Raw genomic sequence first — 15234 nt, forward strand, 5'->3', positions numbered from 1 at the left:
AAAATGATGAAAAACGGCGTGCTATAGTATGCCGTACGGTATGGGCTATAGCCCATGGTCAAAAATGATGAAAAACGAGGTTAATTTTTTTTTTCAAAAATTCAAAAAACGATGGGCTATAACCCATGTTTTTTTTTTTTTTTTTTTTTTTCAAATCCTCAAAAATGATGAAAAACTGCGTGCTATAGTATAGCCGGGAATCGAACCCTGGTCTCCCACGTGGAAAGCCAACATCTTAACCACTACGACAATTAGAGTTTTGAGGTAATCAGGCTGAGGCTGAGGCTGAGGCTGTGAGCCACTGCTAGAATAGCAGTAAATGAAGCTCAATAACTCTAGCATTAAACTTTAGGAAGAGTGGGATTTGAACATGAACTCTCTGTGCTGAATAACCCCTACTACACCATCACTCAGTAACATCTGCCTCTTTGTACTGTTGAAGCGATCTTTTGTATGTTAGCCTTCAGATAGTAAAGCCCCTGGGACTCCGAATCCATATTCAATACACACACTTTTGCTTCAACACTCAACAGCCTTGTGTGGCGCTGTGGACTAGTGCGCTTGGCTGTAAACCAAGAGGTTGTTGGTTCGAATCCACCTCGGGGACGATGGTGCTTTTAACATGATCCGAAGCAGTACTGTTTAAACATTCTAGCTCTGTTTAACTCAAAAGCACCAGGAGAAATCTCCTGAATGCCCCAAGGTGCCTTAGCTCAATGGTGTGGAGCGCTTGACCCGTTGCCTCTGCTACAGACAGTTGGCAGGTTCAAGTCCCATGTCATGACAGCAAGGTGCTGGGAAGGACCATCGGGAGACGGTGCTCTCTCCCCCTGTTTCCTGAGATGTAACGGTCGGGGGTTATGTTTGAAAGAACCCTGTCCACGTAAAGTTTTACAGATGAGAATTAGGTCAAACGTTTAAAAATAAAATAGCAATGCATTTTGGTACATCATCTGACAGGATAGTCTGTGTATTTGCATACTGGAGCCCGATTATAATCCTGGACAATGGCAATGTCATTTTCTTGACTTTTGACAATGAAAAAACTACACACTATAGTATATTTGTTTAATCATTTTCATCTTTTTTTTAATCGACATTTTCATGGTAAAAGGTTAGCTGGACAGGGTTCTTTCAGACATAAGCCCCAACCGTTACATCTCAGGAAACAGGGGGAGAGAGCACCGTCTCCCGATGGTCCTTCCCAGCACCTTGACGTCATGACATGGGACTTGAACCTGCCAACTGTCTGTAGCAGAGGCAACGGGTCAAGCGCTCCACACCATTGAGCCAAGGCACCTTGGGGCATTCAGGAGATTTCTCCTGGTGCTTTTGAGTTTTTATTTTTTATTCAAGCCTTGAAAAGTTCAAATTACTGCAGCATTGAGCTGTGGGAGGAACAGGCCTTGAACATGGAATGTCTGTACTGAAAGCCTGATGATTAGACCACTGCACCATCAGTCAGACACTCTCAGGCAAAGTCTCCTGGTAATTTTGAAGTGATCTTTTGTTCGTTAGCCTTCAGTTCGTAAAGTTTAAATAACACAGCATCATATTAATCAGATGTTTCTTAGCGCTCTTGAGGTCTTCTTTTGTATGATAGTGTAACAGCCGGGAATCGAACCCTGGTCTCCCATGTGGAAAGCCAACATCTTAACCACTACGACAATTAGAGTTTTGAGGTAGTCAGGCTGAGGCTGAGGCTGTGAGCCACTGCTAGAATAGCAGTAAATGAAGCTCAATAACTAGCATTAAACTTTAGGAAGAGTGGGATTTGAAAATGAACTCTCTGTGCGGAATAACCCCTACTACACCATCACTCAGTAACATCTGCCTCTTTGTACTGTTGAAGCGATCTTTTGTAGGTTAGCCTTCAGATAGTAAAGTTGAAAGAATCAAGAGTTGAACATAGAATCACGTTCATCAGAGTGTAACACCCAGGAATCGAACACAGGTCACCTGCACTGAAGGCCAACATCTTAACCACTAAGCCAAAGCAACTGCCTATGGCTCAGGGGAGACAGGAGACTTTTGAGGTCATCAGGCTGAGGCTGTGAGCTAAAAAAAATTTAATCAAAAATTCAAAAAACGATGGGCTATAACCCATGTTTTTTCATTTTTTTCAAATCCTCAAAAATGATGAAAAACGGCGTGCTATAGTATGCCGTACGGTATGGGCTATAGCCCATGGTCAAAAATGATGAAAAACGAGGTTAATTTTTTTTTTTCAAAAATTCAAAAAACGATGGGCTATAACCCATGTTTTTTTTTTTTTTTTTTTTTTTAATCCTCAAAAATGATGAAAAACGGCGTGCTATAGTATGCCGTACGGTATGGGCTATAGCCCATGGTCAAAAATGATGAAAAACGAGGTTAATTCTTTTTTCCAAAAATTCAAAAAAACGATGGGCTATAACCCATGTTTTTTTTTTTTGTTTTTTTTTCAAATCCTCAAAAATGATGAAAAACGGCGTGCTATAGTATGCCGTACGGTATGGGCTATAGCCCATGGTCAAAAATGATGAAAAACGAGGTTAATTTCTTTTTTTTTTAATTCAAAAAACGATGGGCTATAACCCATGTTTTTTTTTTTTTTTTTTTTTTCAAATCCTCAAAAATGATAAAAAACCGCGTGCTATAGTATGCCGTACGGTATGGGCTATGGCCCATGGTCAAAAATGATGAAAAACGAGGTAATTTTTTTTTCCCAAAAATTCAAAAAACGATGGGCTTTAACCCATGTTTTTTTTTTTCTTCATTTTTTTCAAATCCTCAAAAATGATGAAAAATGGCGTGCTATAGTATGCCGTACGGTATGGGCTATAGCCCATGGTCAAAAATGATGAAAAACGAGGTTAAATTTTTTTTCAAAAATTCAAAAAACGATGGGCTATAACCCATGTTTTTTGTTTTTTTTGTTTTTTTTTAAATCCTCAAAAATGATGAAAAACGGCGTGCTATAGTATGCCGTACGGTATGGGCTATAGCCCATGGTCAAAAATGATGAAAAACGAGGTTAATTTTTTTTTTCAAAAATTCAAAAAACGATGGGCTATAACCCATGTTTTTTTTTTTTTTTTTTTTTTTCAAATCCTCAAAAATGATGAAAAACTGCGTGCTATAGTATAACCGGGAATCGAACCCTGGTCTCCCACGTGGAAAGCCAACATCTTAACCACTACGACAATTAGAGTTTTGAGGTAATCAGGCTGAGGCTGAGGCTGAGGCTGTGAGCCACTGCTAGAATAGCAGTAAATGAAGCTCAATAACTCTAGCATTAAACTTTAGGAAGAGTGGGATTTGAACATGAACTCTCTGTGCTGAATAACCCCTACTACACCATCACTCAGTAACATCTGCCTCTTTGTACTGTTGAAGCGATCTTTTGTATGTTAGCCTTCAGATAGTAAAGCCCCTGGGACTCCGAATCCATATTCAATACACACACTTTTGCTTCAACACTCAACAGCCTTGTGTGGCGCTGTGGACTAGTGCGCTTGGCTGTAAACCAAGAGGTTGTTGGTTCGAATCCACCTCGGGGACGATGGTGCTTTTAACATGATCCGAAGCAGTACTGTTTAAACATTCTAGCTCTGTTTAACTCAAAAGCACCAGGAGAAATCTCCTGAATTCCCCAAGGTGCCTTAGCTCAATGGTGTGGAGCGCTTGACCCGTTGCCTCTGCTACAGACAGTTGGCAGGTTCAAGTCCCATGTCATGACAGCAAGGTGCTGGGAAGGACCATCGGGAGACGGTGCTCTCTCCCCCTGTTTCCTGAGATGTAACGGTCAGGGGTTATGTTTGAAAGAACCCTGTCCACGTAAAGTTTTACAGATGAGAATTAGGTCAAACGTTTAAAAATAAAATAGCAATCAATGCATTTTGGTACATCATCTGACAGGATAGTCTGTGTATTTGCATACTGGAGCCCGATTATAATCCTGGACAATGGCAATGTCATTTTCTTGACTTTTGACAATGAAAAAACTACACACTATAGTATATTTGTTTAATCATTTTCATCTTTTTTTTAATCGACATTTTCATGGTAAAAGGTTAGCTGGACAGGGTTCTTTCAGACATAAGCCCCAACCGTTACATCTCAGGAAACAGGGGGAGAGAGCACCGTCTCCCGATGGTCCTTCCCAGCACCTTGACGTCATGACATGGGACTTGAACCTGCCAACTGTCTGTAGCAGAGGCAACGGGTCAAGCGCTCCACACCATTGAGCCAAGGCACCTTGGGGCATTCAGGAGATTTCTCCTGGTGCTTTTGAGTTTTTATTTTTTATTCAAGCCTTGAAAAGTTCAAATTACTGCAGCATTGAGCTGTGGGAGGAACAGGCCTTGAACATGGAATGTCTGTACTGAAAGCCTGATGATTAGACCACTGCACCATCAGTCAGACACTCTCAGGCAAAGTCTCCTGGTAATTTTGAAGTGATCTTTTGTTCGTTAGCCTTCAGTTCGTAAAGTTTAAATAACACAGCATCATATTAATCAGATGTTTCTTAGCGCTGTTGAGGTCTTCTTTTGTATGATAGTGTAACAGCCGGGAATCGAACCCTGGTCTCCCATGTGGAAAGCCAACATCTTAACCACTACGACAATTAGAGTTTTGAGGTAGTCAGGCTGAGGCTGAGGCTGTGAGCCACTGCTAGAATAGCAGTAAATGAAGCTCAATAACTAGCATTAAACTTTAGGAAGAGTGGGATTTGAAAATGAACTCTCTGTGCGGAATAACCCCTACTACACCATCACTCAGTAACATCTGCCTCTTTGTACTGTTGAAGCGATCTTTTGTAGGTTAGCCTTTAGATAGTAAAGTTGAAAGAATCAAGAGTTGAACATAGAATCACGTTCATCAGAGTGTAACACCCAGGAATCGAACACAGGTCACCTGCACTGAAGGCCAACATCTTAACCACTAAGCCAAAGCAACTGCCTATGGCTCAGGGGAGACAGGAGACTTTTGAGGTCATCAGGCTGAGGCTGTGAGCTAAAATTTTTTTAATCAAAAATTCAAAAAACGATGGGCTATAACCCATGTTTTTTCATTTTTTTCAAATCCTCAAAAATGATGAAAAACGGCGTGCTATAGTATGCCGTACGGTATGGGCTATAGCCCATGGTCAAAAATGATGAAAAACGAGGTTAATTTTTTTTTCAAAAATTCAAAAAACGATGGGCTATAACCCATGTTTTTTTTTTTGTTTTTTTTTCAAATCCTCAAAAATGATGAAAAACGGCGTGCTATAGTATGCCGTACGGTATGGGCTATAGCCCATGGTCAAAAATGATGAAAAACGAGGTTAATTTCTTTTTTTTTTAATTCAAAAAACGATGGGCTATAACCCATGTTTTTTTTTTTTTTTTTTTTTTCAAATCCTCAAAAATGATAAAAAACCGCGTGCTATAGTATGCCGTACGGTATGGGCTATAGCCCATGGTCAAAAATGATGAAAAACGAGGTAATTTTTTTTCCCCAAAAATTCAAAAAACGATGGGCTATAACCCATGTTTTTTTTTTCTTCATTTTTTTCAAATCCTCAAAAATGATGAAAAATGGCGTGCTATAGTATGCCGTACGGTATGGGCTATAGCCCATGGTCAAAAATGATGAAAAACGAGGTTAAAAAAAATTCAAAAAACGATGGGCTATAACCCATGTTTTTTGTTTTTTTTGTTTTTTTTTAAATCCTCAAAAATGATGAAAAACGGCGTGCTATAGTATGCCGTACGGTATGGGCTATAGCCCATGGTCAAAAATGTAGAAAAACGAGGTTAATTTTTTTTTTCAAAAATTCAAAAAACGATGGGCTATAACCCATGTTTTTTCTTTTTTTTTTTTTTTTCAAATCCTCAAAAATGATGAAAAACTGCGTGCTATAGTATAGCCGGGAATCGAACCCTGGTCTCCCACGTGGAAAGCCAACATCTTAACCACTACGACAATTAGAGTTTTGAGGTAATCAGGCTGAGGCTGAGGCTGAGGCTGTGAGCCACTGCTAGAATAGCAGTAAATGAAGCTCAATAACTCTAGCATTAAACTTTAGGAAGAGTGGGATTTGAACATGAACTCTCTGTGCTGAATAACCCCTACTACACCATCACTCAGTAACATCTGCCTCTTTGTACTGTTGAAGCGATCTTTTGTATGTTAGCCTTCAGATAGTAAAGCCCCTGGGACTCCGAATCCATATTCAATACACACACTTTTGCTTCAACACTCAACAGCCTTGTGTGGCGCTGTGGACTAGTGCGCTTGGCTGTAAACCAAGAGGTTGTTGGTTCGAATCCACCTCGGGGACGATGGTGCTTTTAACATGATCCGAAGCAGTACTGTTTAAACATTCTAGCTCTGTTTAACTCAAAAGCACCAGGAGAAATCTCCTGAATGCCCCAAGGTGCCTTAGCTCAATGGTGGGGAGCGCTTGACCCGTTGCCTCTGCTACAGACAGTTGGCAGGTTCAAGTCCCATGTCATGACAGCAAGGTGCTGGGAAGGACCATCGGGAGACGGTGCTCTCTCCCCCTGTTTCCTGAGATGTAACGGTCGGGGGTTATGTTTGAAAGAACCCTGTCCACGTAAAGTTTTACAGATGAGAATTAGGTCAAACGTTTAAAAATAAAATAGCAATGCATTTTGGTACATCATCTGACAGGATAGTCTGTGTATTTGCATACTGGAGCCCGATTATAATCCTGGACAATGGCAATGTCATTTTCTTGACTTTTGACAATGAAAAAACTACACACTATAGTATATTTGTTTAATCATTTTCATCTTTTTTTTAATCGACATTTTCATGGTAAAAGGTTAGCTGGACAGGGTTCTTTCAGACATAAGCCCCAACCGTTACATCTCAGGAAACAGGGGGAGAGAGCACCGTCTCCCGATGGTCCTTCCCAGCACCTTGACGTCATGACATGGGACTTGAACCTGCCAACTGTCTGTAGCAGAGGCAACGGGTCAAGCGCTCCACACCATTGAGCCAAGGCACCTTGGGGCATTCAGGAGATTTCTCCTGGTGCTTTTGAGTTTTTATTTTTTATTCAAGCCTTGAAAAGTTCAAATTACTGCAGCATTGAGCTGTGGGAGGAACAGGCCTTGAACATGGAATGTCTGTACTGAAAGCCTGATGATTAGACCACTGCACCATCAGTCAGACACTCTCAGGCAAAGTCTCCTGGTAATTTTGAAGTGATCTTTTGTTCGTTAGCCTTCAGTTCGTAAAGTTTAAATAACACAGCATCATATTAATCAGATGTTTCTTAGCGCTGTTGAGGTCTTCTTTTGTATGATAGTGTAACAGCCGGGAATCGAACCCTGGTCTCCCATGTGGAAAGCCAACATCTTAACCACTACGACAATTAGAGTTTTGAGGTAGTCAGGCTGAGGCTGAGGCTGTGAGCCACTGCTAGAATAGCAGTAAATGAAGCTCAATAACTAGCATTAAACTTTAGGAAGAGTGGGATTTGAAAATGAACTCTCTGTGCGGAATAACCCCTACTACACCATCACTCAGTAACATCTGCCTCTTTGTACTGTTGAAGCGATCTTTTGTAGGTTAGCCTTCAGATAGTAAAGTTGAAAGAATCAAGAGTTGAACATAGAATCACGTTCATCAGAGTGTAACACCCAGGAATCGAACACAGGTCACCTGCACTGAAGGCCAACATCTTAACCACTAAGCCAAAGCAACTGCCTATGGCTCAGGGGAGACAGGAGACTTTTGAGGTCATCAGGCTGAGGCTGTGAGCTAAATTTTTTTAATCAAAAATTCAAAAAACGATGGGCTATAACCCATGTTTTTTCATTTTTTTCAAATCCTCAAAAATGATGAAAAACGGCGTGCTATAGTATGCCGTACGGTATGGGCTATAGCCCATGGTCAAAAATGATGAAAAACGAGGTTAATTTTTTTTTCAAAAATTCAAAAAACGATGGGCTATAACCCATGTTTTTTTTTTTTTTTTTTTTTTCAAATCCTCAAAAATGATGAAAAACGGCGTGCTATAGTATGCCGTACGGTATGGGCTATAGCCCATGGTCAAAAATGATGAAAAACGAGGTTAATTTCTTTTTTTTTTAATTCAAAAAACGATGGGCTATAACCCATGTTTTTTTTTTTTTTTTTTTTTTCAAATCCTCAAAAATGATAAAAAACCGCGTGCTATAGTATGCCGTACGGTATGGGCTATAGCCCATGGTCAAAAATGATGAAAAACGAGGTAATTTTTTTTTCCCAAAAATTCAAAAAACGATGGGCTATAACCCATGTTTTTTTTTTCTTCATTTTTTTCAAATCCTCAAAAATGATGAAAAATGGCGTGCTATAGTATGCCGTACGGTATGGGCTATAGCCCATGGTCAAAAATGATGAAAAACGAGGTTAAAAAAAAATTCAAAAAACGATGGGCTATAACCCATGTTTTTTGTTTTTTTTGTTTTTTTTTAAATCCTCAAAAATGATGAAAAACGGCGTGCTATAGTATGCCGTACGGTATGGGCTATAGCCCATGGTCAAAAATGTAGAAAAACGAGGTTAATTTTTTTTTTCAAAAATTCAAAAAACGATGGGCTATAACCCATGTTTTTTCTTTTTTTTTTTTTTTCAAATCCTCAAAAATGATGAAAAACTGCGTGCTCTAGTATAGCCGGGAATCGAACCCTGGTCTCCCACGTGGAAAGCCAACATCTTAACCACTACGACAATTAGAGTTTTGAGGTAATCAGGCTGAGGCTGAGGCTGAGGCTGTGAGCCACTGCTAGAATAGCAGTAAATGAAGCTCAATAACTCTAGCATTAAACTTTAGGAAGAGTGGGATTTGAACATGAACTCTCTGTGCTGAATAACCCCTACTACACCATCACTCAGTAACATCTGCCTCTTTGTACTGTTGAAGCGATCTTTTGTATGTTAGCCTTCAGATAGTAAAGCCCCTGGGACTCCGAATCCATATTCAATACACACACTTTTGCTTCAACACTCAACAGCCTTGTGTGGCGCTGTGGACTAGTGCGCTTGGCTGTAAACCAAGAGGTTGTTGGTTCGAATCCACCTCGGGGACGATGGTGCTTTTAACATGATCCGAAGCAGTACTGTTTAAACATTCTAGCTCTGTTTAACTCAGAAGCACCAGGAGAAATCTCCTGAATGCCCCAAGGTGCCTTAGCTCAATGGTGTGGAGCGCTTGACCCGTTGCCTCTGCTACAGACAGTTGGCAGGTTCAAGTCCCATGTCATGACAGCAAGGTGCTGGGAAGGACCATCGGGAGACGGTGCTCTCTCCCCCTGTTTCCTGAGATGTAACGGTCGGGGGTTATGTTTGAAAGAACCCTGTCCATGTAAAGTTTTACAGATGAGAATTAGGTCAAACGTTTAAAAATAAAATAGCAATGCATTTTGGTACATCATCTGACAGGATAGTCTGTGTATTTGCATACTGGAGCCCGATTATAATCCTGGACAATGGCAATGTCATTTTCTTGACTTTTGACAATGAAAAAACTACACACTATAGTATATTTGTTTAATCATTTTCATCTTTTTTTTAATCGACATTTTCATGGTAAAAGGTTAGCTGGACAGGGTTCTTTCAGACATAAGCCCCAACCGTTACATCTCAGGAAACAGGGGGAGAGAGCACCGTCTCCCGATGGTCCTTCCCAGCACCTTGACGTCATGACATGGGACTTGAACCTGCCAACTGTCTGTAGCAGAGGCAACGGGTCAAGCGCTCCACACCATTGAGCCAAGGCACCTTGGGGCATTCAGGAGATTTCTCCTGGTGCTTTTGAGTTTTTATTTTTTATTCAAGCCTTGAAAAGTTCAAATTACTGCAGCATTGAGCTGTGGGAGGAACAGGCCTTGAACATGGAATGTCTGTACTGAAAGCCTGATGATTAGACCACTGCACCATCAGTCAGACACTCTCAGGCAAAGTCTCCTGGTAATTTTGAAGTGATCTTTTGTTCGTTAGCCTTCAGTTCGTAAAGTTTAAATAACACAGCATCATATTAATCAGATGTTTCTTAGCGCTCTTGAGGTCTTCTTTTGTATGATAGTGTAACAGCCGGGAATCGAACCCTGGTCTCCCATGTGGAAAGCCAACATCTTAACCACTACGACAATTAGAGTTTTGAGGTAGTCAGGCTGAGGCTGAGGCTGAGGCTGTGAGCCACTGCTAGAATAGCAGTAAATGAAGCTCAATAACTAGCATTAAACTTTAGGAAGAGTGGGATTTGAAAATGAACTCTCTGTGCGGAATAACCCCTACTACACCATCACTCAGTAACATCTGCCTCTTTGTACTGTTGAAGCGATCTTTTGTAGGTTAGCCTTCAGATAGTAAAGTTGAAAGAATCAAGAGTTGAACATAGAATCACGTTCATCAGAGTGTAACACCCAGGAATCGAACACAGGTCACCTGCACTGAAGGCCAACATCTTAACCACTAAGCCAAAGCAACTGCCTATGGCTCAGGGGAGACAGGAGACTTTTGAGGTCATCAGGCTGAGGCTGTGAGCTAAAATTTTTTTAATCAAAAATTCAAAAAACGATGGGCTATAACCCATGTTTTTTCATTTTTTTCAAATCCTCAAAAATGATGAAAAACGGCGTGCTATAGTATGCCGTACGGTATGGGCTATAGCCCATGGTCAAAAATGATGAAAAACGAGGTTAAATTTTTTTTCAAAAATTCAAAAAACGATGGGCTATAACCCATGTTTTTTTTTTTTTTTTTTTTTTCAAATCCTCAAAAATGATGAAAAACGGCGTGCTATAGTATGCCGTACGGTATGGGCTATAGCCCATGGTCAAAAATGATGAAAAACGAGGTTAATTTCTTTTTTTTTTAATTCAAAAAACGATGGGCTATAACCCATGTTTTTTTTTTTTTTTTTTTTTTCAAATCCTCAAAAATGATAAAAAACCGCGTGCTATAGTATGCCGTACGGTATGGGCTATAGCCCATGGTCAAAAATGATGAAAAACGAGGTAATTTTTTTTTCCCAAAAATTCAAAAAACGATGGGCTATAACCCATGTTTTTTTTTTCTTCATTTTTTTCAAATCCTCAAAAATGATGAAAAATGGCGTGCTATAGTATGCCGTACGGTATGGGCTATAGCCCATGGTCAAAAATGATGAAAAACGAGGTTAAAAAAAAATTCAAAAAACGATGGGCTATAACCCATGTTTTTTGTTTTTTTTGTTTTTTTTTAAATCCTCAAAAATGATGAAAAACGGCGTGCTATAGTATGCCGTACGGTATGGGCTATAGCCCATGGTCAAAAATGTAGAAAAACGAGGTTAATTTTTTTTTTCAAAAATTCAAAAAACGATGGGCTATAACCCATGTTTTTTCTTTTTTTTTTTTTTTTCAAATCCTCAAAAATGATGAAAAACTGCGTGCTATAGTATAGCCGGGAATCGAACCCTGGTCTCCCACGTGGAAAGCCAACATCTTAACCACTACGACAATTAGAGTTTTGAGGTAATCAGGCTGAGGCTGAGGCTGAGGCTGTGAGCCACTGCTAGAATAGCAGTAAATGAAGCTCAATAACTCTAGCATTAAACTTTAGGAAGAGTGGGATTTGAACATGAACTCTCTGTGCTGAATAACCCCTACTACACCATCACTCAGTAACATCTGCCTCTTTGTACTGTTGAAGCGATCTTTTGTATGTTAGCCTTCAGATAGTAAAGCCCCTGGGACTCCGAATCCATATTCAATACACACACTTTTGCTTCAACACTCAACAGCCTTGTGTGGCGCTGTGGACTAGTGCGCTTGGCTGTAAACCAAGAGGTTGTTGGTTCGAATCCACCTCGGGGACGATGGTGCTTTTAACATGATCCGAAGCAGTACTGTTTAAACATTCTAGCTCTGTTTAACTCAAAAGCACCAGGAGAAATCTCCTGAATGCCCCAAGGTGCCTTAGCTCAATGGTGTGGAGCGCTTGACCCGTTGCCTCTGCTACAGACAGTTGGCAGGTTCAAGTCCCATGTCATGACAGCAAGGTGCTGGGAAGGACCATCGGGAGACGGTGCTCTCTCCCCCTGTTTCCTGAGATGTAACGGTCGGGGGTTATGTTTGAAAGAACCCTGTCCACGTAAAGTTTTACAGATGAGAATTAGGTCAAACGTTTAAAAATAAAATAGCAATGCATTTTGGTACATCATCTGACAGGATAGTCTGTGTATTTGCATACTGGAGCCCGATTATAATCCTGGACAATGGCAATGTCATTTTCTTGACTTTTGACAATGGAAAAAACTACACACTATAGTATATTTGTTTAATCATTTTCATCTTTTTTTTAATCGACATTTTCATGGTAAAAGGTTAGCTGGACAGGGTTCTTTCAGACATAAGCCCCAACCGTTACATCTCAGGAAACAGGGGGAGAGAGCACCGTCTCCCGATGGTCCTTCCCAGCACCTTGACGTCATGACATGGGACTTGAACCTGCCAACTGTCTGTAGCAGAGGCAACGGGTCAAGCGCTCCACACCATTGAGCCAAGGCACCTTGGGGCATTCAGGAGATTTCTCCTGGTGCTTTTGAGTTTTTATTTTTTATTCAAGCCTTGAAAAGTTCAAATTACTGCAGCATTGAGCTGTGGGAGGAACAGGCCTTGAACATGGAATGTCTGTACTGAAAGCCTGATGATTAGACCACTGCACCATCAGTCAGACACTCTCAGGCAAAGTCTCCTGGTAATTTTGAAGTGATCTTTTGTTCGTTAGCCTTCAGTTCGTAAAGTTTAAATAACACAGCATCATATTAATCAGATGTTTCTTAGCGCTCTTGAGGTCTTCTTTTGTATGATAGTGTAACAGCCGGGAATCGAACCCTGGTCTCCCATGTGGAAAGCCAACATCTTAACCACTACGACAATTAGAGTTTTGAGGTAGTCAGGCTGAGGCTGAGGCTGAGGCTGTGAGCCACTGCTAGAATAGCAGTAAATGAAGCTCAATAACTAGCATTAAACTTTAGGAAGAGTGGGATTTGAAAATGAACTCTCTGTGCGGAATAACCCCTACTACACCATCACTCAGTAACATCTGCCTCTTTGTACTGTTGAAGCGATCTTTTGTAGGTTAGCCTTCAGATAGTAAAGTTGAAAGAATCAAGAGTTGAACATAGAATCACGTTCGTCAGAGTGTAACACCCAGGAATCGAACACAGGTCACCTGCACTGAAGGCCAACATCTTAACCACTAAGCCAAAGCAACTGCCTATGGCTCAGGGGAGACAGGAGACTTTTGAGGTCATCAGGCTGAGGCTGTGAGCTAAAAAAATTTTAATCAAAAATTCAAAAAACGATGGGCTATAACCCATGTTTTTTCATTTTTTTCAAATCCTCAAAAATGATGAAAAACGGCGTGCTATAGTATGCCGTACGGTATGGGCTATAGCCCATGGTCAAAAATGATGAAAAACGAGGTTAATTTTTTTTTTCAAAATTTCAAAAAACAATGGGCTATAACCCATGTTTTTTTTTTTTTTTTTTTTTTCAAATCCTCAAAAATGATGAAAAACGGCATGCTATAGTATGCCGTACGGTATGGGCTATAGCCCATGGTCAAAAATGATGAAAAACGAGGTAATTTTTTTTCTTCCAAAAATTCAAAAAACGATGGGCTATAACCCATGTTTTTTCATTTTTTTCAAATCCTCAAAAATGATGAAAAACGGCGTGCTATAGTATGCCGTACGGTATGGGCTATAGCCCATGGTCAAAAATGATGAAAAACGAGGTTAATTTTTTTTTTTTTTTTCAAAAAACGATGGGCTATAACCCATGTTTTTTTTTTTTTTTTTTTTTTTCAAATCCTCAAAAATGATGAAAAACGGCGTGCTATAGTATGCCGTACGGTATGGGCTATAGCCCATGGTCAAAAATGATGAAAAACAAGGTTAATTTTTTTTTCAAAAATTCAAAAAACGATGGGCTATAACCCATGTTTTTTTTTTTTTTTTTTTTCTTTTTTTTCAAATCCTCAAAAATGATGAAAAACTGCGTGCTATAGTATAGCCGGGAATCGAACCCTGGTCTCCCACGTGGAAAGCCAACATCTTAACCACTACGACAATTAGAGTTTTGAGGTAATCAGGCTGAGGCTGAGGCTGAGGCTGTGAGCCACTGCTAGAATAGCAGTAAATGAAGCTCAATAACTCTAGCATTAAACTTTAGGAAGAGTGGGATTTGAACATGAACTCTCTGTGCTGAATAACCCCTACTACACCATCACTCAGTAACATCTGCCTCTTTGTACTGTTGAAGCGATCTTTTGTTTGTTAGCCTTCAGATAGTAAAGCCCCTGGGACTCCGAATCCATATTCAATACACACACTTTTGCTTCAACACTCAACAGCCTTGTGTGGCGCTGTGGACTAGTGCGCTTGGCTGTAAACCAAGAGGTTGTTGGTTCGAATCCACCTCGGGGACGATGGTGCTTTTAACATGATCCGAAGCAGTACTGTTTAAACATTCTAGCTCTGTTTAACTCAAAAGCACCAGGAGAAATCTCCTGAATGCCCCAAGGTGCCTTAGCTCAATGGTGTGGAGCGCTTGACACGTTGCCTCTGCTACAGACAGTTGGCAGGTTCAAGTCCCATGTCATGACAGCAAGGTGCTGGGAAGGACCATCGGGAGACGGTGCTCTCTCCCCCTGTTTCCTGAGATGTAACGGTCGGGGGTTATGTTTGAAAGAACCCTGTCCACGTAAAGTTTTACAGATGAGAATTAGGTCAAACGTTTAAAAATAAAATAGCAATGCATTTTGGTACATCATCTGACAGGATAGTCTGTGTATTTGCATACTGGAGCCCGATTATAATCCTGGACAATGGCAATGTCATTTTCTTGACTTTTGACAATGAAAAAACTACACACTATAGTATATTTGTTTAATCATTTTCATCTTTTTTTTAATCGACATTTTCATGGTAAAAGGTTAGCTGGACAGGGTTCTTTCAGACATAAGCCCCAACCGTTACATCTCAGGAAACAGGGGGAGAGAGCACCGTCTCCCGATGGTCCTTCCCAGCACCTTGACGTCATGACATGGGACTTGAACCTGCCAACTGTCTGTAGCAGAGGCAACGGGTCAAGCGCTCCACACCATTGAGCCAAGGCACCTTGGGGCATTCAGGAGATTTCTCCTGGTGCTTTTGAGTTTTTATTTTTTATTCAAGCCTTGAAAAGTTCAAATTACTGC

Source organism: Protomyctophum parallelum, assembly GCF_964188405.1.
Source record: "Protomyctophum parallelum genome assembly, chromosome: 18".
Lineage (NCBI taxonomy): Eukaryota > Metazoa > Chordata > Actinopteri > Myctophiformes > Myctophidae > Protomyctophum > Protomyctophum parallelum.